Here is a 22,363-nt window from a genome sequence, read left to right as displayed (position 1 = left end):
ACTAGATTGTTTTCAAATCTTACTTAGTGTAAATAATGATGGAGTGATCATGGGAATACAAATATGTCTTCAGGGTGATGTTTTCTTGGGTAAATATCTAAAGTGAAGTAACTGGGTCGAATAAAGTTGTTTTTGTTTTTGTTTTAGGCATTTTGACTATTGGTTTCCATAACGACTACTTTGGATTCTCATCAAGTATGAAAAAAACTTCTCTTCTTTCCATATTTCCAATAATTGCTTCTTGTTTTTTTCATAAGAGCTAGGTCAGAGTTTCTTAAATTTTGATTCTCTGTTCAAATGACTTTTCCAGGTAATAAATCATTAATATGGTTACTATCCTAAAGTCTTCTTCAGACTTCTTCAGACTGAAACTCAACTGTCAACAACTTTGTATCTTCTTATCTCATGGTGATTCATAAACATAAAAGTAAAAACCAAAAATAAAAAATTAGTCTTATGTAGTTTGGAGTCTTCCTGAACGTTTGATTCCCTTTGTTGACATGACTGCATTCTCTCACATTTTTCATTGCCCTTGGTTCTCTATTGTTGGAGGGTGCTGGCCACTTGCTCTCCCAGGTATACTCTCCAATGATATCCATATGCTTCTACTTTGTTTCCCGGTATCCCTGCTGGTATTGCTGCTCATGGGGGGCTGTGCCTCAGCTTCAGCAACTCCTCCCACAACTGGTGGTAAGTGAACCAGGCATCCACCCTCAGAACGGAAACATACTGCATTAGCAGGTGCATACAGGTTGATGATTTAGACCACAGGAACTCATGGCAGCTGGTGCTGGGCCAAACAGGCATCTGGTAGTGCTGGGAACTGGGCTCCATCAGCAGGTGTGCCTTGAAGTTACTTTTAATGATTACATATATACTTGCTGAAATTTCATTCATTTTTTGTGCCTGTTTTGCATTTCTCCTATGCTCTTTTCTCTTGCTCGCTGACTTCATAAATAAAAAAAATAATTTTCAATAGTGATATGCTTAGAACCTTTGCTTTTGATTTTTATACATTTACTATACAATTTTATACTCCTGATTTTTATGTAAAACTATATTTATAATATTTATAAAATTTTAAGCTATAAATTTTAGTTTGAACACATTCTACAGAACTGTGTTTCTCTCCTATCTTCCACATTTTGTTTCTGAAATTATAATTTACAGGTTTTTTTTTTCTGTGTATCTCTTTAAAGAGTCATTATAGTTAGTTATGTTAACTACTTTTTTATATTTTTTTATTATGGCCAAAGAGAATTAAAAATCTTACACAGTGATATTTAAAATACACAGTGACAATAAATGAGGGCCTTCCCACCACCAGTGTTGTCCTCCCTTCATCCCTGTTCCCAAGCATATATCCCTTATCTGCCTCGTTTATCCCCCAGAATGCTAGTGTAACTAAAAGCATATATGTTAACACTAATGTAAACCATTTTTTTGCAGTTCCAGATATTTTTACTATGTTAGCTACTTTTGTTTACCAGCATTCATACTAGCATTACAAATAAGTGATTAACTCCAAATAAACTTTGATTGGTAAGTTTATGAGTCTATCATGAGAAGAATCATAAAATGATAACTCAAAACCTAAACAAATAAAAAAAGTGCTCTCTCTCTCTCTCTTCTCTCTCGGTTACACCTGGAAGTGCTCAGTTCTTACTCCTGGGTTAGTAGTATTCAGTGATCACTCCTGGTAGTGCTTGGGGGACCATAGGTAATATCAGGAATAGAATCTTTGTTGGCTATATATACAGCAAGCACTTTACCTACGGTATTGTTTCTTTGACTATTTTTATCTTTACATGTACATATTTTAGGCATATTCTTGAAAAATCATGTATCATAGTAATTTGAACAGGAAAGATTTCAAAATTCTACTAATCATTTAAAAAATGATCTAAGAAGGAATTAGATATTATTCTCTTTAAAGAAAACCTTAGTAAGGGGGAAGAATATCCAAGCAAGAAACTATAAAATATGGGGGAGAAGAGGTGATGAATCCTCCTGAGACTGAGATTCAGACTTTACCAGAAAGATTATGGTTGTAAGTCATTGGCTATTGAAGAACTTGCGGAACCAAAATAGCTTAGTTGGGAGAGCGATAGGCTTAAGAATTTCCTGTGTGGTAGAGCTAAAGTCAAAAGAAGCATAGCTGGACTGCAGAGTAGTGTTTGTTAGAGGACCCACACAATACAGTAAGAGACAACTTCCTATATGTTGGGATGCTCTTTCATGTTTGCTGGAAACTCAGGGAAATAGATACAGTCTGTGGAAGGCTAGCTTGAAATTGGTAAAAGTGAGTTTCCAGAGTGCGGTTGAACTACTCACTAGGAAGGTGTCACTAGAAAAATTGCTTAAATTTGATAATTCATATCTCTAGAAACAGCTCACAGGGATCCCACTTACTTTTGGGAATCACCATGGTGGTGACTCTAAATTCTTTAGGAGCAGTAGAATGTATGTATGGCTTAGCATGACTTAACAAGAAGCTGTAGAATTGGGAGCTAAGGATGCAACTCAAAGGTAGAGAACTTGATTGATTTAATGGGAGTCTGAAGCCCTGGCTTTGTCACTAAGCGTCAGAACAAACAGAAAGCAGTAGAATGGAAACCAGTGGAAAAAATAGTTAAATATCACTGCATGGAAATAATAACAATAATATAGGAACATTTAAATTAAACCACACCTGAATGAATGTATATTAAAATGTGTAGAATGCAGCTGAAGTGATTTTTTTAGAGAAATGAACAAACTCAATTGCATGCATCAGATATAAAAGCTTGTGTTGAACCAAACCAATCACTGTGAAATGAAAGTACAAAAATAGGGCCCCAGGCATGACACTATTACACTACACCTCTCAGCCCTTTAAGCTGGGTACAATTCTTATAAAAGAAAATCATACAATGATTCTAAGATCATTTGACTTTGAGGCAATGCGATTTCATTGTTTCTATCACATCTTGTCTGAGAATTCATAGAGAGAAATGTCCCTCACCACTCAGAAGAATCTATGAGAAAATATTGAAAGCATTGAAGGTAGTGTGTGGTTGCTTGTCTTTCCTATACTGTTTATTTTCTGTTGGAAATTTAGCTTAAATAATATATATATATATATATATTTATTATACACTTATAACTCATCTATAGTTAAGCATACTGGTGAAATTAGACTGGTTAGTCCAATCATGACAAAAATAAATAATTTACAGGAAAGAATAGTAAAATTTTCTACATATCCTTTCATGCCATAAATAGTGTCATATTTCCCCCTCCTTTAGAATTTTATTAGTGAGCAAAATTAAGTAGTAGAGAAAATAAGAAAAGAAAGGATGATGCAAGTGGATATGGTATATTCATTAGTGGGAAGTGCTACAGGGAGAAATAAGCAATGAAAAAGATAGAGAAATGTAGAGAGTCACTGCATTAGCCAAATTTACTCAGAAAGTCTTCATTGAGAAGGTGACTTTGAAACAAAATCTGAGGAAGTGAGTAGGGAGATATTTGGATCTGTGGGTAATGAAAATTCCAAGACCAGGGCAAATTCAGAGCAAATGTTTGTGTAGGGAGGAGTATGAGCTCAGGACAGCAAGGTAGTAAAAAAGTCAAGTAATACAGGTTGTGGAATAGTCTACACCTAAACTCATTTTTCTCATGTAATGAGTACAGTAGTTGATAGCTTTTTGCATTCAGTAGTGCTCTGGTTTGGAAATAAAATATAAAATTGCCCAGCTTTTTGCAAGGAACTTGGAATGTTTTTTGAAAGACAGAAAAGTCATGAGTTTAAAAAGATTTTGTTTTGTTTTGGGCCACCTGTGACTGTGCTCAGGGATTACTCCTGGCTCCGCATTCAGGAATTACACAGTACTTGGGGTATCATATAGGATGCTGGGGGTTGAACCTGGGTTGACCATGTGCAAGGGAAGTAAGTACCTACCCTACCCACTGTACTATTGCTCCATCAAGTTTAAAAGGTTTGAAACACAGAGGTAGCATTGTCTCACTTCATTTTCACAAAACTCACAACAATACATTGGGAAGTATTTTAAAGGAACAAAATATGAAAGGAAAATATAACAAGAGTCTGATCAACCCTTCCACAGCCATTGCTATCCATCTGGTGCCTTCCTGTATCTTCCTTAAATTATCTTAGCTTGTTGAATGAGTATGTCTTGCTATATTAAGTACATATGAAAGAAAGATTCATAGAAAAAGACTAGGCTTCAAAATTTATAGCTTTTATCTTTCAGTGCTGTACTATTATATTTTTTCCTATTTAATTGAGTATCAAAAGAATGCATTTTTATTCATACTTCATCTTTGAAAATCATTTAGCATTTAGCATTAAAAGTCTCTGCATAACTTCCTTAATAGAAATGATGATATATTATATCTCAGGGTTCTTTTTCATGAGTAGAAAGAAAAATCCTGAATCAGAGCTGAACATCATATCTTAATTCTGTTTTGAGTGACACTTCGTGCTGACTTTTATCAGAACAGCAACACTAAGTTATTCTAGTCATGTGATTCTACCACAGCCTGTAAATAGCTTTAATTTCCTCTCTTGATCATAACTCCCCCTGATAGCTAGTGTTTTTAGATAAAACATAAAAACTATCTTTTGTCATTACTTTTTAAAACCTTCCCTTACTAGGTCTTGTACATTGTCTAGGTCTAGACATTTTCAGCCTATGCATAGTTCTCTTGGCATTACTAAAATATCTAAATGAAAAGTCAAATTATAAGAATCATTTCATTCAGAAATGAGTTTTTGTTTGCTTGTTTTGGGGCCACACCCATCAGCACCCAGGGGTTTCTCCTAGCTCTACATTTAGAAATCATTCCTGGCAGGCTTAGGGGATGGTGGGGATAAAAGATAAACATATCTACCCAATGTGTTATCGCTCCAGCGCCTTATACAGAAAACTTAACTAAAGAGTACTATATATTTTTCTGGTGAATGAAAGTTGCCTTGTCTTGCCTGCTTTCTTTCTTTCTTTCTTTCTTTCTTTCTTTCTTTCTTTCTTTCTTTCTTTCTTTCTTTCTTTCTTTCTTTCTTTCTGTCTTTCTTTCTTTCTTTCTTTGTTTGTTTCTTTCTTTCTTTCTTTCTTTCTTTCTTTCTTTCTTTTCTTTCTTTCTTTCTTTCTTTCTTTCTTTCGTCTCTTTCTCTTTCTTTATGTCTCTTTCTTTCTTTCTTTCTTTCTTTCTTTCTTTCGTCTCTTTCTTTTCTTTCTTTATGTCTCTCTCTTTCTTTCTTCTTTCTTTCTTTCTTTCTTCTTTCTTTCTTTCTTTCTTTCTTTCTTTCGTCTCTTTCTTTTCTTTCTTTCTTTATGTCTCTCTCTTTCTTTCTTCTTTCTTTCTTCTTTCTTTTTTTCTTTCTTCTTTCTTTCTTTCTTTCGTCTCTTTCTTTTCTTTCTTTCTTTATGTCTCTTTCTTTCTTCTTTCTTTCTTCTTTCTTTTTTCTTTCTTCTTTCTTTCTTTCTTTCTTTCTTTTCTTTCTTTCTTTCTTTCGTCTCTTTCTCTTTCTTTATGTCTCTTTCTTTCTTTCTTTTCTTTCTTTCTTTCTTTCGTCTCTTTCTCTTTCTTTATGTCTCTTTCTTTCTTTCTTTCTTTCTTTCGTCTTTCTTTTCTTTCTTTCTTTCTTTATGTCTCTCTCTTTCTTTCTTCTTTCTTTCTTTTCTTTTTTTCTTTCTTTCTTCTTTCTTTCTTTCTTTCTTTCTTTCTTTCTTTCTTTCTTTCTTTCTTTCTTTCTTTCTTTCTTTCTCTCTTTCTTTCTTTTTCTTTCTTTATTTTTCTTTCTTTCTACGTTTCTTTCTTCTTTCTTTTTTCTTCTATTTCTTTTTTCTTCTTTTTTTCACCATGCTTATGTGTGCTCAGGGATTTTGAGCTTTCTCCTGAATCTGCACTCAGTGGTCACTCTTGGCAATGCTTAGGAGTTCATAGCTGTAACAATGCTCAAACCTATGTCAGTAAGGCAAGAAACCTACCCATGTACTATATTCTGGTGGAAGATTTGCTGCTTTACACAGAAAATCAGTTAACATTTATTTCAATATACACAATAATTGGGGGAGTGTTGGGCCACACCTGGTGATGTTCAAGGGTTACTCCTGGCTCTGCACTCAGAAATCACTCCTGGTTCGGGGACCATATGGGATGCCTCAAACCATTGTCCTTCCTAGGTCAGCGTGTTCAAGGCAAATGCTCTACCACTTACACCACAAATCCGGCCCCCCTACACAATAATTTTATTTCTCGTCATTAGTAAAATGAAGTTTTATGTGAGGAGACAGAATGAATGAATAAATATCTAAATGACCTAAGGTAATTAACATTTATGAACTTCTTTCCAATTATACAATTCTCATGAATTCATCATCCCATTTTGTATATAGTCTTTACCAGTACATTTTGTGTCTTAAGTTGTTCATTTCTAAATTTCTGGTAGATATTACCTTTAGTATCATTAGCACTCTTGTGTCATGTTTGCTTATATAGAGATTGCTATTTTGGTAACTTTCCATATGATGTCAGTAATTGACTTATGATGAATTCAGATAGTAATTGATGAATGAAAATCGGTTTGGGATGACTTAACCCTATTCTTTGACTACTCTCCAAAATGATATAAGATGCTTCTTTTGCTGAATAAACAGCAAAATAGTGCTCTGAATAGTTCTTTTGTTATTCGTAATAACAGAGGAAATCTTGGATGTTTTCCTGCACAGTGTAGAGGTCCAGTGCTTGCCCATGAAATATTCATTCACACCAGTAGAATGGTATCATGGCTATTGATAAGATTTTTTAGTCTTAAAACCAAATATTTTTATCATTTAAATCTTAAAAATTCATGTTTTAGTATAAATTATTAAGTTTGCAACCTAAACTTTATGATGACCAATTTGTAACTTTATCTCTTCTCTTGTTTTATCAATTGGGTAAAAGAAATATGCCATTTCGAAGTGTTCAAGTTTATTTAAAAATTTTTAATTATCCTACACAGGCACCATGATTTTTATTGTTTATAAATAAATGAAACTCTGAAATGATTAAAAATATTTACCTTATGTTAAGAAAAATTTAAAAATGGGGACAGAGTGGTGGCGCAAGCCAGTGCTAGACTAAGTCAGACCGCGGTTTGATCTACAGGTGTTCCATATGGTCCCCCAAGCCAGGAGCTATTTCTGAGTGCATAGCTAGGAGTAACCCCTGAGTGTCACCAGGTGTGACCCAAAAACCAAAAAAAAAATCTTAAAAATGGTTAATGCTTATATATCTCCTTTATCTTTATTCACCAATTTGATTGTTATATCACTGAGTAGTAGTCATTTGTCAGCAATATTTGATATTAGGTGAAAAATATAAACCCAGAATCAAATAATTGAAATAATGTTAAAGAAAGAGCTCAACTTTAATTGGTTTAGCTTCAAATGACTTGGGTGTTTGTGATGGAAGCCAGAGGTGGGCAGGCCCCATACCAGAGGCCTTAAGTAAGCACCCACCATAGTTGATGTGACTGTATGGCCCTTCTGGGTCTCTTATCATTTGGTTCATTACAAGGCCCAGTTCCCAAGACTACTGATACTTCATACATTTCTATTTGGGAGGAAGAAGAGAGATAAGGAGGCCAGTCTGTCCTGTGATCTACTCCTTTCTCATACCAGCATCTAACCACAGAGAAATAAAAGAACCATTTCTGCTTTTCTACTGGTCCAGAAATATGATATGTGAAAGAAACTTTGACTTAGAAAATGTTCTAGACTAAGGATTTTAGGTATGAGCAAAACCCAGTTTATTGCTATGCAGGTCCAGAAGTCTGTGGAGACTCAGTAATGAGTTATTTTCTTAACTATTTTCATTTATTCTTTTCTTAATTTTAAATCAGGATATGATAGCTTGCAATGGTAATCATTATTTTATAGTTGTAGAGGACTGCCATGCTCTCACCTGGTAAAGAACCACTTGGACTTCAGGTAGGGTCTTAACTACTTGAGACGGGGAGCCCAAGATCAGTGGGAAAAAAGAAGGCCACATGGAGAGATCCTCTGTATCCCAGTTTCTCTTGGCCCCCTTTATAATGATCAATGTTCATGGAATAATTTCTTAAAACAGATACTAGGTAATATCTTTGCTTCTGTGTATCTAACTTGACAATTCAGTCCTTTAGTTCACATAATAATCAGTTATTATAATCCAAATTATTAATTCTCAGACACTGTTACAAATAAACACAATAGGGAGAGAATAAAATACAGATTACTGCATCTGTTTCATAGATATTTTGATTCAGTAAATTTGAAGAACTCAGTGCCTATATATCTTAACTTAGAAAAATTGTCTGATATTTCTATATGTTTCTGTTATATTAAAATATATTCCACTTATTGCATTTTATTCTTGAATAACTTTGTTTTGTATATTTTTAAAAAATTTGACTAACACATAGAAGCTAAATTGGTGATGGGAATAATGAAGGGAAAATGTAATCCTTGTCTTCTACCATTTGGAAAAATATAAATAACACATCGTTCTTTATTAAAGGGCTATTGAGAGTTAATTCTTTTCAAATCATTTCATTGTCCTTTTTGTTTTATGATACATAGGACAGCTCAAATTTATATCTAGACTGATTCAGAATGTAGAACAGTTCTTTACATGCAGTATATAATATATCCTTTAAAGATGCATGCTTGCATATTTATTTTTGTTTCATTTATTTTACAATACTAGATATGACTCCTAATAAATCCCACTGCTTATTCTCAGTCACGATGAAGATTCACAGTCATAAAGAGAAGAAAGGGTTGGAGTACGTAAAGTTCGACAATTGTTGGAGAATTGAAATTGGAAAAGAAGGGTCTTCTCTTAAATATACAATATTAGCCTAAACCAAGGAATACAAGCAATTACAACCCCACTTTCTAAAAGAAGTATGTAATTCTTATATTACTAAGTGTAACTCAGTGCAATTCAGATTACAGAAGCTATGTACTCTGAAAACATATACTGTACTTTTCTGACTACATCCTTGTTATGTTCCAGATTTTAAAGTCACTCTTAGTGTTCTTTGTTTTATATATATATTTCACTCTCTTACTGCTTCTACCATAAAATTTTTTACATCAAAAAGGTAGACTTTAAATTAATGATTATTAAAGAGGGGAAATTGCATTTAGCTAAGTATAGAAAAACTCAAGAGGTTTTAAATTCTACTTAGCACAAGTAAAGCCCAACTTCCTGGTTCAAGTTAAAAAAACATGCATACGACTCCTTGGTTGTCAACTGACTTTTACAAAACACCATCTTGATAAATTACAAGTAAATGAATGAGAACCATATGGATAAATTTCCTTTGAAATACTCTCAGGACTAAAAAGTTTAAGAAAAATTGCTCTTGGCAAATAAAGCTCTGTAGTTTTTACTGGAATGGGACTGTTTGAAAGTTGTATGAAGTGTTTGAAAAGTAGTGTGAAGTACCCAACACGCAAAGTACCAATATTTCCATTCTGTTGGACTGAGGTGATAAAGTTGAACTCACAGGAAGTTGAAGATGATAGCCTGGTTTGAGGAAAAAGTCAGAGAATATCTGCTTGATTAACCTGGAGAAGTTACTCAATCAGGGCTCACTCAGAATTTAGCATTTAGCCTCTTAGCATGTCATGTATACAGAGATTTAGAGAGTAAGCTCTAGAAACCATTGTTTATTAATTCAGTTTTCATTATATCTCTTGATAGGGCTTTGTAAACATTTCTCTAATTCCTTCCAATGTCAAAGATCTCCTTATGGGCTGCATAGCTGCTGATTATTTATCTGCACGTGTTTTGTTGTTGGTAGGAAACATGTCTAGAAGGGCATCTATGGCTTCTCTCTCTCCCCACTTGGTCACCAGCAGTGTCCTGGAAAATCTAAGTCTGGTAAGAATCTTTGAAGAGTTCTGCCTGGTCCAGATTTCACATTTCACCAGCCCCACTAGTTGGGTATAAAACTGCACCTGGTTTCTATTTGTTGTGCCCTGTGTAGGAAATGATCCCTGCCACCCAATTTCTCCGGGAACCATCAAACCTATACTGGAGTAAAGATTGCTCTTTGCTGGAAGGAAAAGTCAATTCTAAATCTCTCTCAGGCCCTCTATGTGTATCTTCTTCCATTACTGGAAAGAATTTCAGGAGCAGATGAATAGTGAGGTAAAACAAATTTATTCAGGAAATAAGGGAAGGAAAGAAGTGTGGTAAAGGCTTCTTCAGAGTGGAAAAAAATTGCACAAAGTAGCTTTGGGGGCATTGGTTAAATTTAGATATCTTTCATAATTATTTTTGCCCCAGATTCTTCACACAAGTAAGAGATAATGGTCCTTTTCCTGGAAAAAATATTTGAATTTCTAATGGTCCATTTTTGAGTGCTTATGTTCTGAACACAGTCTTTGTTAAGACATTTCTGGCACCTCTCCTTTCAAGGATCCAGTTGCCTCTCCTTTTAGTGACCCTTTCAGGTTCTGTACGTGGAATTCTCACCTTAGTTGTTTTCAGGGATCTGTCCTGGATCACTCCTGTCAGATGTCTTCAGTTCTTTGGATTAAATTATGTCTCAAGCAACTCTTTCACAACATATAAAACCAGGGATTTCCAGTTAAATAATAGGATTTTCTGTACATCTCCCATTGCACACACAAACACCCCAAATTTTACTCTGTTAAGGGTTACAAAAATCAAATTAAATGTTTTCTACTCTTCTACAGTTTGGTAAGTAGTAAATATATTTGACAAATTAATTAGGAGAGAAAGGATACAATTAAAGTCATATGAAGAATTTACAGACTAATTTTAGAGCAAATGAAAATAAATCCAGAGTTTTAGTTGTTTTAATTTTTTTTTTTTTGGTTTATGGTTTTTGGGTCACACCCAGCAGCTCTCAGGGGTTACTCCTGGCTCTATGCTAAAAAATCACCCCTGGCACGCACAGGGGACCATATGGGATGCTGGTTGTTTTAGTTGTTGTTTAGAGTTTTAGTTATTGAGATAATAAATATGATAATAGCCTATCTGTATCATCAAATAATGAGGGAAGAACTCTAAAAAAATATAGTGGGGCCAGACTACAGAGTGTAGGATGCTTACCTTCACTCAACCAACTTGGGATCAATCCCCAGCATCCCATATCATTTCCAGAGGCTACCAGGAGTAATTCCTGAGCGCAGAGACAGGAATAACCTCTGAGCATCACAAGGTGTGAACCAAAACCAAAACCAAAAATACAAACAACAACAATCCTTCCTAAAAAAAATCCCAACAAAAATTAAAATCAAAATACCTGATAATTCAAAGGTATGTGCTAAACCAGGGTTTCACAGACAAAAATAAATATTTCTAGACAAATCTTTGTATGGATAATCTTTACTTTTTTAGATAGTTCAGGGAGTAATGAAACTTTCTCATCAAGCCTATAGTACCTCAGCTATCCTGTTTTATATACCAGGATATATAAACTCTCTTCAGACACATTGAGGAGACAGAACATTTGGGGCAAGATTTATGCTTCAGAGTTTTATTCACTTTCTTTTGATCATTTATATTTTAGTTTAGTGGTTCTCAACCAGAAGTATATTTATGCTATGCAGAAAATCTGATAATGTCTGAAGATGTTGCTATTGTTATGACCTTAGGGAGGGTTTGGAACAGGGGTACTGGAAGAGCTGGAGGGTATAAGGAGAAATAATAGTTTTCCTTTCTATCCTTCTAGATTTTTGTATGTGATACTTTCTGAAATAAACTATAGATTAACTGGAGAATCTTAATAATATGTATATCTCCTCTATTTATAGGAGAGTCAGATAAACTGAAAAATTTGCCCCATATTAATCACATGGACTTTCATCTTTAGCTAAAGTCAAAAGATAATTAAAAGGGCTGGAGAGATAGTACTGTGGTTAATAGTCTTGCTTTGCTTTTATACATGTTGGAGCCACAGCACCTAAGTACTACCTACCAGCAGTGACCCCTGAATGCAGAGCCAGGATTAAGTCCTGAACACTGATTGACTTAGTGTGACTGCCCCCCAACCCTCCTGAACTAAACAAAGCTAAAGACAATTAAAATTTTTAGGGGGTAGGTTTGGACTTTATGGGAAAGTCACAGTAAATGTAATTATACAGTTTCAAGTAGAGTTAAAATGCTGTCTTCTTTCACTGTTAAGAGTTCCTAGATTTGTATTTCAATTTTCTGGTACAGAGAGACATGACCTTAAAAACAATGGGTTCTCTTGTAAATGTATCTCCAAGAAGTAACCTTTACCTTGTGCTAGAGCTTTATTTCCTTGTATAATGTTTGTTTAAAAATTATCAGTCAAGTGACCAAATACCAAAGAGGGGGACATATTCTTCTCTGGGAAGCCCCAAGTTTCAAGAGCCACATTGTAAAGGAGAGTCCCCATAAGAAGGTGCTATTTGGTCTGAAGTGGTAATAGTACTGCTGCTGGAAAAGTCACCTGAGAGTTAGCACACATGAATGTAAATTTTAGGCATGCCACTTCCTACATCGTCTACAATTTGTGTCTGTAAAATGTGGATAGCAGCAATACTAACTTGAGTTCATATGAGGATTAAAAACAGATAAGAAACTTCAAACAGTGCTTGGCACATGCTTAATTAAAATCTCACAAATAATTATTAGTTTAAATTATATTGTACTAGAAGCACAGTCTTACTAGATCATAAAACATATCCATCATCAAATCTATGTAGACATTTGCACACATTTGTATTTTTTTCCTGTGCATGAATAGCCAGCTTATTCCTATTCCAATTTAAACTCAGAATACATTTTTGTGGTGAGTAGTAAACTATTAAATTTGGCAGGTTAGTGATTATGTGAACAAATATAATGGAAATAAAGCAGATTGTTCCTGCTGACTAAATGTACCTTCATTATAGCATGAAAAATAAAACTAAAAAAGATTTGAGTGGAACAGCATAATAAATACTTTTCTTGGGCTTCAGTACACAACCAGAAAGTGCCACTTTGACAGTCCATATATCCTGGTGGCACTTGAGGAAATGCTATTTTTAATGAGAATTTTCAGGTTCACAGCATGGTGAAATAAGAATTAGTAACTCTGATGTACTTGTGTTGTAAATATCTTCACAAAATAGTAGCTGTGGGACTTCTTACAATCTAGTGCCTTTCCACAAAAATTTCAGTTTTGACATGTAGCAAAGTAGAGAGGATAAACCTGCTTCCTGAATACATGGTAATGCGGGGTCCGGAAGCCCCCCAGGGGGGCCCGGCCAGCAGGAATTAGCTGGGAAGACTTCTCAGACAACCGCACTCCTATTTTGCTGGGTAGAAGAACAACCACACCTGTAAAAATCTGAGAGAGGTTAATAATAAAGACCTAAGGCAATATCTCACTGCTCAAAGGCAACTTTATTTGACTACAGCTCCTTCTTATATAGTGAAGGAGAAGGGGGCAGTACAAAGGTGATGTCAGTCATACTTTTTGGTGCGAAGGTCCACACAAGGCAAGAATACATATCAGGTTACAAGGAACAAAGAAAGTAAATCATTCTCCAAATAAGGAAATGGGCAGTGGGCTAGGAGGCAGGATTACCTGCAAGTCATGATGAACGTGCTGTTTCCATGGAAATTTCTAGTGACCTTCTAGCTGCATTCCTAATTGCTTGACTATCAGGAGGTGGTGCAAGATGTGCTTGCCTCAGTGATCTCGAACAGACAATGTAACATATACACATAATAACTGCCTTGTTGACTCCGGAATGTAGTTGAGGGAGTAAGACCTCATTTCTGGGAATGGTACCGGGCCTTGTTGCTCTCCTCCGGGCTACAAGATTAATTATCTCTTGCAGCTGCACATTCCTTTCTCTTTGGCCCAAGAACTTACAGCAAGACTGCATGTAGCCTTTAGGTGAAAGGCTGGATTATGGCAGAAAGAACAGCAAAATGGCCTCAAACAAGTCACAGTCCCCAACATCTCCCCCTTTCTCTTCTAATAAAAGAAGGAAAGTCGTGAGCGGGTGGAAGAACCGTGTCTTAGGCTACAAGGTTTGACCAGGTCGGACACGGCCAAAGCCGCATTTAAAAGATGGCTACAGGCGCTGTGGGTGTGCACAGAGATTTGAATTATGCGTTGTAGCCTTTTAGGGCCGTGTCCTAACTGGGACCTTGCTAATCCCGTCGTAGGTGTCTCCACAGCCGAGAGCACAAGTACCAGAGCGAGCTCCGTTTGTTAGCTATGCGCTCTATCTCCTGAAAACTTAGTGGCTGGAAGGGCGGCTTGGTGACAAAAGCCAAGTTTTCACAGGAGTCACGTTGGGTTAACTGTTGGTAGTGAACTTGAACAGAGGTTTTTGCCGTCTCATCTACCTGGTTTTTAACAAGGGCAGTAAGTTTGCGGAAAGCCCATGGGTCAAAGGAAAGGAGCAGCATGAGGCTAATAAGAGGGCCCAAAATAGTGGACAGTAATGTATGTATCCAAGGAGAAGAGAAAAACCAACCCTGTTACCAACCTTGTTCTTCATCGAAATGTTTTTGGAAGTCTTTTATACCGTCACCAATGTGTTGAACGCTATTCCTAACTAATCCAGTTTTGTCTTTGAAAATACAACATTGTTCCTTAAGGGCTACACAGACTCCCCCCTCTTTCATAAGGGCAAAATATAGAGCACGACGATTTTGAAGAACTATATCAGCAAGGGAACTAACAGTATCGTAGGGGTTGAGGAGAGAAGCTAAGCTAACAGCGTTCATAATATGGGTCTGTGAGGGCTAGAGCAGAGGCATTTATAAGATTTAAAATAACTTGAGAGGAGGAGGATGGGCTAGAAGGCAGAGTTTGTAGCTCACAACCTGCACAACAGTGAGTTAATGACGCTGAGGCTGAATTTTCCAGAGAAGAAGTTCAGAGTCAGTGGTGTAGATAGGAGGTTCAAACGTTGTGATGCTTTCATAAAACGGCGAAACTGGTGAATTGCAGATTCAACAGTGTTTATAGCTGGTGTTGGAGAGTGCTTGGGTAGAGGCATTGACCATTTGCAGGATGAGGATAAAGGTGGAAACCGGACCAACAGGTTTGATGGTTATTTTAGGCATTAACAAAGCTAAAACATAATAATCATGATAAGCAAGAAACATTTCAGTAACAATATGGGGAGAAAATCCAGTGGAACAAACAAAATAAGTGGAGTTGGGGGCTTCAATGAAGATGGAAGAGTTGTTAACAATAATGGTTTGATAGCAAATGTCTGATTGTTGAACAGGGGGGCACATATATGGTTTGAGTAAGCAAAGTTCCACGACCGTGACTTGTTTGCAATGGAGGTTGTTGGTGGCAATGGTGGGCAACCAAGGCAGCTAGGCAGAGTGTCTAATTCAGCATTGTCAAAGGTGGAGTCAGTTAGAAACAGGTTTGCAGGAATGGCGGCTAGCAGGAGATTTATAAGAAAACAGCTTGGCAGGAGGCAAAATGGTTACTTCATATAAAAATTAAGAATTTACTTAGTTTTTTGGCTTGGGTTTACAGGCAGAAAACATTAGTAATTTACATTACACTAGTTATTTTTGAATACCACGGGAATGTTATTTGACCTCTGTTAGACTTTGGTATAAAAGAAAATTTATAATTAACAATTGCTAATTAAAAAAATTTTTAAACTGAATATAAAGGATTTTTCTTAAACTTTTAGTTATTATGTTAAAGCTGGATGCTATTTTTTAGCCATAAATACATATTCTATAGGCCTGAACTTACACATAACAGGAAAGCCAGGTGACTGCAAAGTCCAGAAATTCTCCAGGGAAAAGTTATCCCCGATGGCCATTGAGAAATCTGGGGTTTGCCATCTCCCACACCTTCTGCCATGTTCTTAGAAGGACAAAGCTAGCTTAATACATAATTTTTAACACATGATTTTTAGTTGTAAGATGCCAGTCTGTGAACTGACCAGACTGAACCAGGTTGAAAAAATTAATTGAAATTTGAAAAATGGATAAGGCTTTAAAAATTGTATTATTATAAAATGTAGAGATAACAAATAAACAGACAAAACAAAACAACACTAAACACAACATTTTACACTTGTGGCCACTTTCATTCATCACAACAGACAGATAAACAGATAAAAGGAGTGATTTAAGACTTATTTATAAAAAATTGACAAGCGCTTTTAAATATTTAGCTAGCATGTTTGTGAGAAGAAGAAAAGAAAAAAAATTTTGTAGAAAAACTTTTTTAGTTTTGAGAAGTACTTAATGTAGATGGAGTGGAACTTTGCTGAAAATAAATTTTAAGGTTTAGATTTAACACAAAACATTTTTAAAACAACTTTAATTTGAAGTTTAAAACATTAAGTAAAATGGTTAATGAGCACTGTAGAAGGAGTCTTCACTTTGAAGTATGAAATTATTTGCTGTAAATGAATAGGTTTTCTTTAAATTGGTTTTGCAGTAGAACAGTAAGACAGCTGCAATAAAGTGTTAAAATTTTTATGATTAAACACAAGAGCATGAACTATGATTATTAAAGGTATAAAAAACTGATTTTAAAAAACAAACAACTGTTTTTACTATGAAGACTTTAAGTGAATAATTTGTAAAAAATATTACATACTAAATTAACTAAATGCTTAGAGTATTATAAAATATAGTTAAAGACATCTGATGTATTTACACACTTAGAACTTAAGACTAAAATTGTATTTAATACTAGTTAATTTGCTTATAAAGTTTAGTTACTTTTATATATTACTTATAAAATTATATATAATATATTTTTCATTTATATTATTTTTTCACTGCGACACAAATATACAGATTTGTATAATGTGCTGATATTTTGAATGCACTTAAAATAATAGTTCTTTCAATGCAGAAATAAAGAACAACCATTGCTGTAGCACAAAGTTAAAACTAAGGGTACTATAAAGCACACTTAGGTGTTTACTGTGCATTAAATTAACTATATTGTTTAAAAAGGCTAACTACATTATTTTTCACATAATTTTGTAAATACTTTAAAAATTAAAATAAAACTTTTAATAGAAATATAAGACTTAAATTTAACACTTTTGTGTTCGTTTGGATTTTAAAACACAAAGAAGTTTTTCTTTTACCAACATTTTGTTATCTGTAAAGTGACAGAATCATGACCTTGCTCTAAAATTTTCTGAGAGGCAAAAAAAAAAAATTTATTGCCCTTATCTTCATGTTGCTTTTTTTAATGTTTTAATAATTACTTTACACCACTTAATGCACTAAACCTAATAACACATATCTGACGAAGTGTAGGGCTGACAAGGTGAAGCAGAGTCTTTTACTGATAACTCGGGGAGGGGCCAGCACAGTTAACAGCAGGAAGGCTAGAGGCAAATTATTTACAGTCCGCAGGGTGTAATGATATAGAGAAAAAAAAAGCAATCTTTTAAGATTAATTACTAATTTATTGGAATTAGAGGGAATGGCAACCGAAGAGGGGAGTCTGGGTTGCAAAAGCACCATGGGGATCATGGTTTTATTAATTGATTTGAGAATATGCAAGAGATGCCACTTTTCAGATTTATTTTGAATAACAAAGATTGGGTATTTCAAGGTGAAATGGAAGGCTTAAAGTGGGAGTGGCAGGGCCTGAGCTGGCTGTTTCCCAAGGCTGGCAGGAAAGAGGCTGAAGGAGGCTGAGGGCTGGTTTGAGCAAAATGTACTGAGTAAAGGGTACATTAGGCTCAGAAATTTTAACAGCAAAGTGTAGATATCGCAAGGTTTTATGGCTTAGCAGCTGATACTTTGTAATTATCCTGCTCACTGTGCCCTTAGAATTTTTTGTAGGCACTGCAGCAGTTTCTGTTTTATGGCACTCAGCCTGACTTTTATTAGTTTGTCCCTCTGAATTCTCAAGATGGGGGGCCTGGCCGTGGAATTCAGTGGGCAGAGGACAGACAACTATAGATTTAGGAGGGCGGGGGAAAGCCTGAAGGGCAGAAACTTGTGAATTAAGAGAAGCAGCCTGTTTTTGAAGGCTTAAGATTTGTTTAAGATTTTTAATTTGGCCAAGTAGATTCATTTCTATAGCTTTAAGAGGGGGAGCGGTGAGAGGAGGGAATCTGCCATGGTTAGGGACTGAACGTTCTCCGCGGTGGAGGCTGCTGAGCAGGGGGGGGGGAAGCAGCAACAGTTTGTTGCCGCGTGTGGTGGAGCTGCTGGAATGCTGGCTCTGGGGAGCGACTTCCAGGCACAGAGGGCAGCAAGAGCCATGTTGGCAAGCTGGGACCTGGAAAGTGTGTGCTGTACCTTTAAGGTATGAAAAGAGGCGAGGCCAGCTATAAGAGCTTAGAGATCAGGATTCCTGCCTATCTGCTAGGGCTTTGCAGCGGAAAAAAAAAAAAAAGTTAACTTCCCAAGAGACAAAGAGTTCAGCTTTTAGATTCTAAGCAGGAGAGCGTGTAAGGGGCTTGGGGGCCATAGGAGGTTACGGCTTGAAATGGCTCTTTGAGGCTTTTCCAATTAAAGGCTTTGTATTGTTGCAATTGCTGGCTAAGGAGGGGAGGGTGGTGAAACAGGGACGGAGCTGAAGCTAGGGAAGTGAAGGGCTGTTTAGGATTTTGCACAGAGGGTGCAGCGGCAGAAGTAAAGATGAAGGGTCAGAAGAGGAAGGAAACTGAGAGACAGAGTCAGAGCGAGAGGGAGCCCAGGAACACTAGATTTTTGGCAAACATCATGAACAAACATTAAAAAATTACAAATATCTTTTTTGGTAACCTCTATATGTCTGGCTTTCAACTCAGACTGAATATCTATAATGAATTTAAGTTCAGTAGTCAATGCGGCACCCATGGTAGCGTATCCTATGGGCGAAGCCCCAAAAGCCAATCAGGGGCGGCGATCAGAACGACTGAAAAAACTGCAGTTTAAATTTTTGATTAAGGCTAACTCGTTTCAACGCCTACCCTGATGAGGTATTCCTGCGATTTACGAAACAGCTCCGGACTCGCCGACCTGTAGTCGTTCGGGGTGTGGCGGTGGTCTTCGAGCCCAGCGTTGGGCGCCAAAATGCGGGGTCCGGAAGCCCCCCAGGGGGGCCCTGCCAGCAGGAATTAGCTGGGAAGACTTCTCAGACAACCGCACTCCTATTTTGCTGGGTAGAAGAACAACCACACCTGTAAAAATCTGAGAGAGGTTAATAATAAAGACCTAAGGCAATATCTCACTGCTCAAAGGCAACTTTATTTGACTACAGCTCCTTCTTATATAGTGAAGGAGAAGGGGGCAGTACAAAGGTGATGTCAGTCATACTTTTTGGCGCGAAGGTCCACACAAGGCAAGAATACATATCAGGTTACAAGGAACAAAGAAAGTAAATCATTCTCCAAATAAGGAAATGGGCAGTGGGCTAGGAGGCAGGATTACCTGCAAGTCATGATGAACGTGCTGTTTCCATGGAAATTTCTAGTGACCTTCTAGCTGCATTCCTAATTGCTTGACTATCAGGAGGTGGTGCAAGATGTGCTTGCCTCAGTGATCTCGAACAGACAATGTAACATATACACATAATAACTGCCTTGTTGACTCCGGAATGTAGTTGAGGGAGTAAGACCTCATTTCTGGGAATGGTACCGGGCCGTGTTGCTCTCCTCCGGGCTACAAGATTAATTATCTCTTGCAGCTGCACATTCCTTTCTCTTTGGCCCAAGAACTTACAGCAAGACTGCATGTAGCCTTTAGGTGAAAGGCTGGATTATGGCAGAAAGAACAGCAAAATGGCCTCAAACAAGTCACAGTCCCCAACATGGTAAAGCCTAGTTTGTTACAGAAAAATTGACTGTCATCAACTGATTTTTCCTTTCACTTCATAAAATGAAAAATATATATGAGGGCCCGGAGAGATAGCACAGCGGCGTTTGCCTTGCAAGCAGCCGATCCAGGACCAAAGGTGGTTGGTTCGAATCCCGGTGTCCCATATGGTCCTCCGTGCCTGCCAGGAGCTATTTCTGAGCAGACAGCCAGGAGTAACCCCTGAGCATTGCCGGGTGTGACCCAAAAACCAAAATATATATATATATATATATATATATATATATATATATATATATATATATATATATATATATATATATATATATATATATGAAAGGGGTGAGAATATCGTTGGTTATCTCCATGTTTACAGTAGGTCAACTGCACTCACTTTTTCTGTCTTGAGCCAATTTTTCATGTCATCAAGTTGATTCCTGAATTCTCAGTCTCAGGACTGAAATTTGGTTGTAACTACTACTGCTAGTATTTTCCCATCTCCTTCCATCTCTACTTTCTCAACCAAACTTTCTCAGCTACTGTGAAAGTGTCTCTGATGAAAGTGATTATCAGCTGAGAGAGCCATCTTTGAATTAATAACTGCCTGGTTTTGAGATACCACCTCACACCACAGAGATTGGCATACATCACAAAGAATGAGAACAATCAGTGCTGGCAGGGCTGTGGAGAGAAAGGAACTCTTATCCACTGCTGTTGGGAATGCCGTCTAGTCCAACCTCTATGGAAAGCGATATGGAGATTCCTCCAAAATCTGGAAATTGAGCTCCCATTCGACCGAGCAATTCCAGTCCTAGGGATATACCCTAAGAACACAAGAACACAATACAAAAACCCCTTCCTCACACCTATATTTATTGCAGCACTATTCACAATAGCCAGGCTCTTGAAACAACCAAGATGCCCTTCAACAGACGAATGGCTAAAGAAACTGTAGTACATATACACAATGGAATATTATGCAGCAATAAGGACAGATGAAGTCATGAAATTTTCCTATACATGGATGTACATGGAATGTATCATGCTGAGTGAAATAAGTCAGAGGGAGAGAGAGAGATGCAGAATAGTCTCACTCATCTATGGGTTTTAAGAAAAATAAAAGTCATTTTTAAAACAATCCTCAGAGACAATGAGAGGAGGGCTGGAACTTCCAGCTCACTTCATGAAGCTCACCACAAAGAGTGGTGAGTGCAGTTATAGAAATAAGTACACAGAGAACTACCATAATCATGTGAATGAATGAGGGAACTGGAAAGCCTGTCTAGAGTACAGGTGGGCTTGGGGTGGGATGGAGGGAGATTTGGGACATTGGTGATGGGAATGTTGCACTGGTGAAGGGGGTGTTCTTTACATGACTGAAACCTAATCACAATCATATATGTAATCAAGATGTTTAAATAAAGAAAAAAAGTTTAAAAAAAAAAGAAAAAAACTGCCTGGTTTTGAACTCTGACACCCCACTTAATAAGTCTATATTGTCATCCAGACAGAGAAATAAGCTAAGACCAAAGAAGCACTAGTGTCTGGCCTCACTTGCTACTTGGACTAGCTGTGATTTGCTGTTTATTATCTACTTAAAATGATGCAAAGAAACACCCATAGGGGTGAAGTTAGTGGTTTAGGGGTTTAGAAGGCCATAAAAAGAATGAACGAAGAACCAGTTTATATCTACTCCAACTTTAATTCAGAATACATTTTTGGGTGGCTAGTTATTAATTTTGCCAGATTTAGTGATTTAATGAACAAATAGAATGAACTTAAATCAAAGTTGTTAATGTCTGCATCCTATCCTTAAAATACTACCTGCCCATTGTTATGTTGATTTAGCAAGTCTCATTGTCTCTTATTACAAGAGATCTCATAGGAATGTCAACATTTTAACAAATGACAAAGCTTCTAAGTTTAACCCACAGGGAAAATCAATTCCAACCAGAAACAAAAGCCAGCGACTTCATTCTTGGATGCTACTAAAAAGTGTTCACATAAACCTTTCAATGGTTGACTTGATTTTATAAAGTCCCAGAGGGCAAAATACCTTTCAAATGTCCTCCCCTTTCTATGGATTTCTAGAACTCAGCAGCCTTGGTCTGCATGTTCAGCATTAAAATGGGGAAGTTAGTGAGGTGGGAGGAGGGGTGATCTTTAATTTTACAGACATGGGTGTTCTGCCTTCTCGTATTGTTATTTTCTGTTTCCAAACAGCACAAACTTAGGCAAAACTTGTTGCCTCAAGTTGTCTCCACAGCAACATAACTTTTGAATTCTTAGGAAGGTTGATTTTCTTCCCCACTACTGGGAATTCTGAAATCAAGTCACCAATGATTTACATTGCCCTTCATGTAAAAAAAATCTACCTCTCAGAAATTGTTTTATATAAAGATATTAATAATAAAAATGTATCTAACATATAAAACTTTGTTATATAATTCTTTATACGTGACTCTTTTAATAAATCTGTGAAATAAAAAAAATAAAAGCAAACTCTGGAAGGGAGCAGAAGACAGTAGAGGAGGTAAAGGTAGAGATTGGGGCTTGGCATTTCACT

At 36.5% G+C, this 22,363-nt stretch overlaps 1 non-coding gene across 1 annotated transcript; it reads right to left on the bottom strand.

The window, feature by feature from the left end:
• Nucleotides 1-16,834: 16,834 nt before the first annotated feature.
• On the bottom strand, nt 16,835-16,964 carry LOC126005019 (small nucleolar RNA SNORA22). Its single transcript, XR_007494205.1, has one exon. It is a non-coding gene; the product is annotated as a small nucleolar RNA SNORA22 (small nucleolar RNA).
• Between the last annotated feature and the right edge of the window lie 5,399 nt (nt 16,965-22,363).

This window comes from Suncus etruscus, chromosome 3 (genome assembly GCF_024139225.1).
Source record: "Suncus etruscus isolate mSunEtr1 chromosome 3, mSunEtr1.pri.cur, whole genome shotgun sequence".
Taxonomy (NCBI): Eukaryota; Metazoa; Chordata; class Mammalia; order Eulipotyphla; family Soricidae; genus Suncus; species Suncus etruscus.
This window is presented reverse-complemented; position numbering and strand designations above follow the sequence as displayed.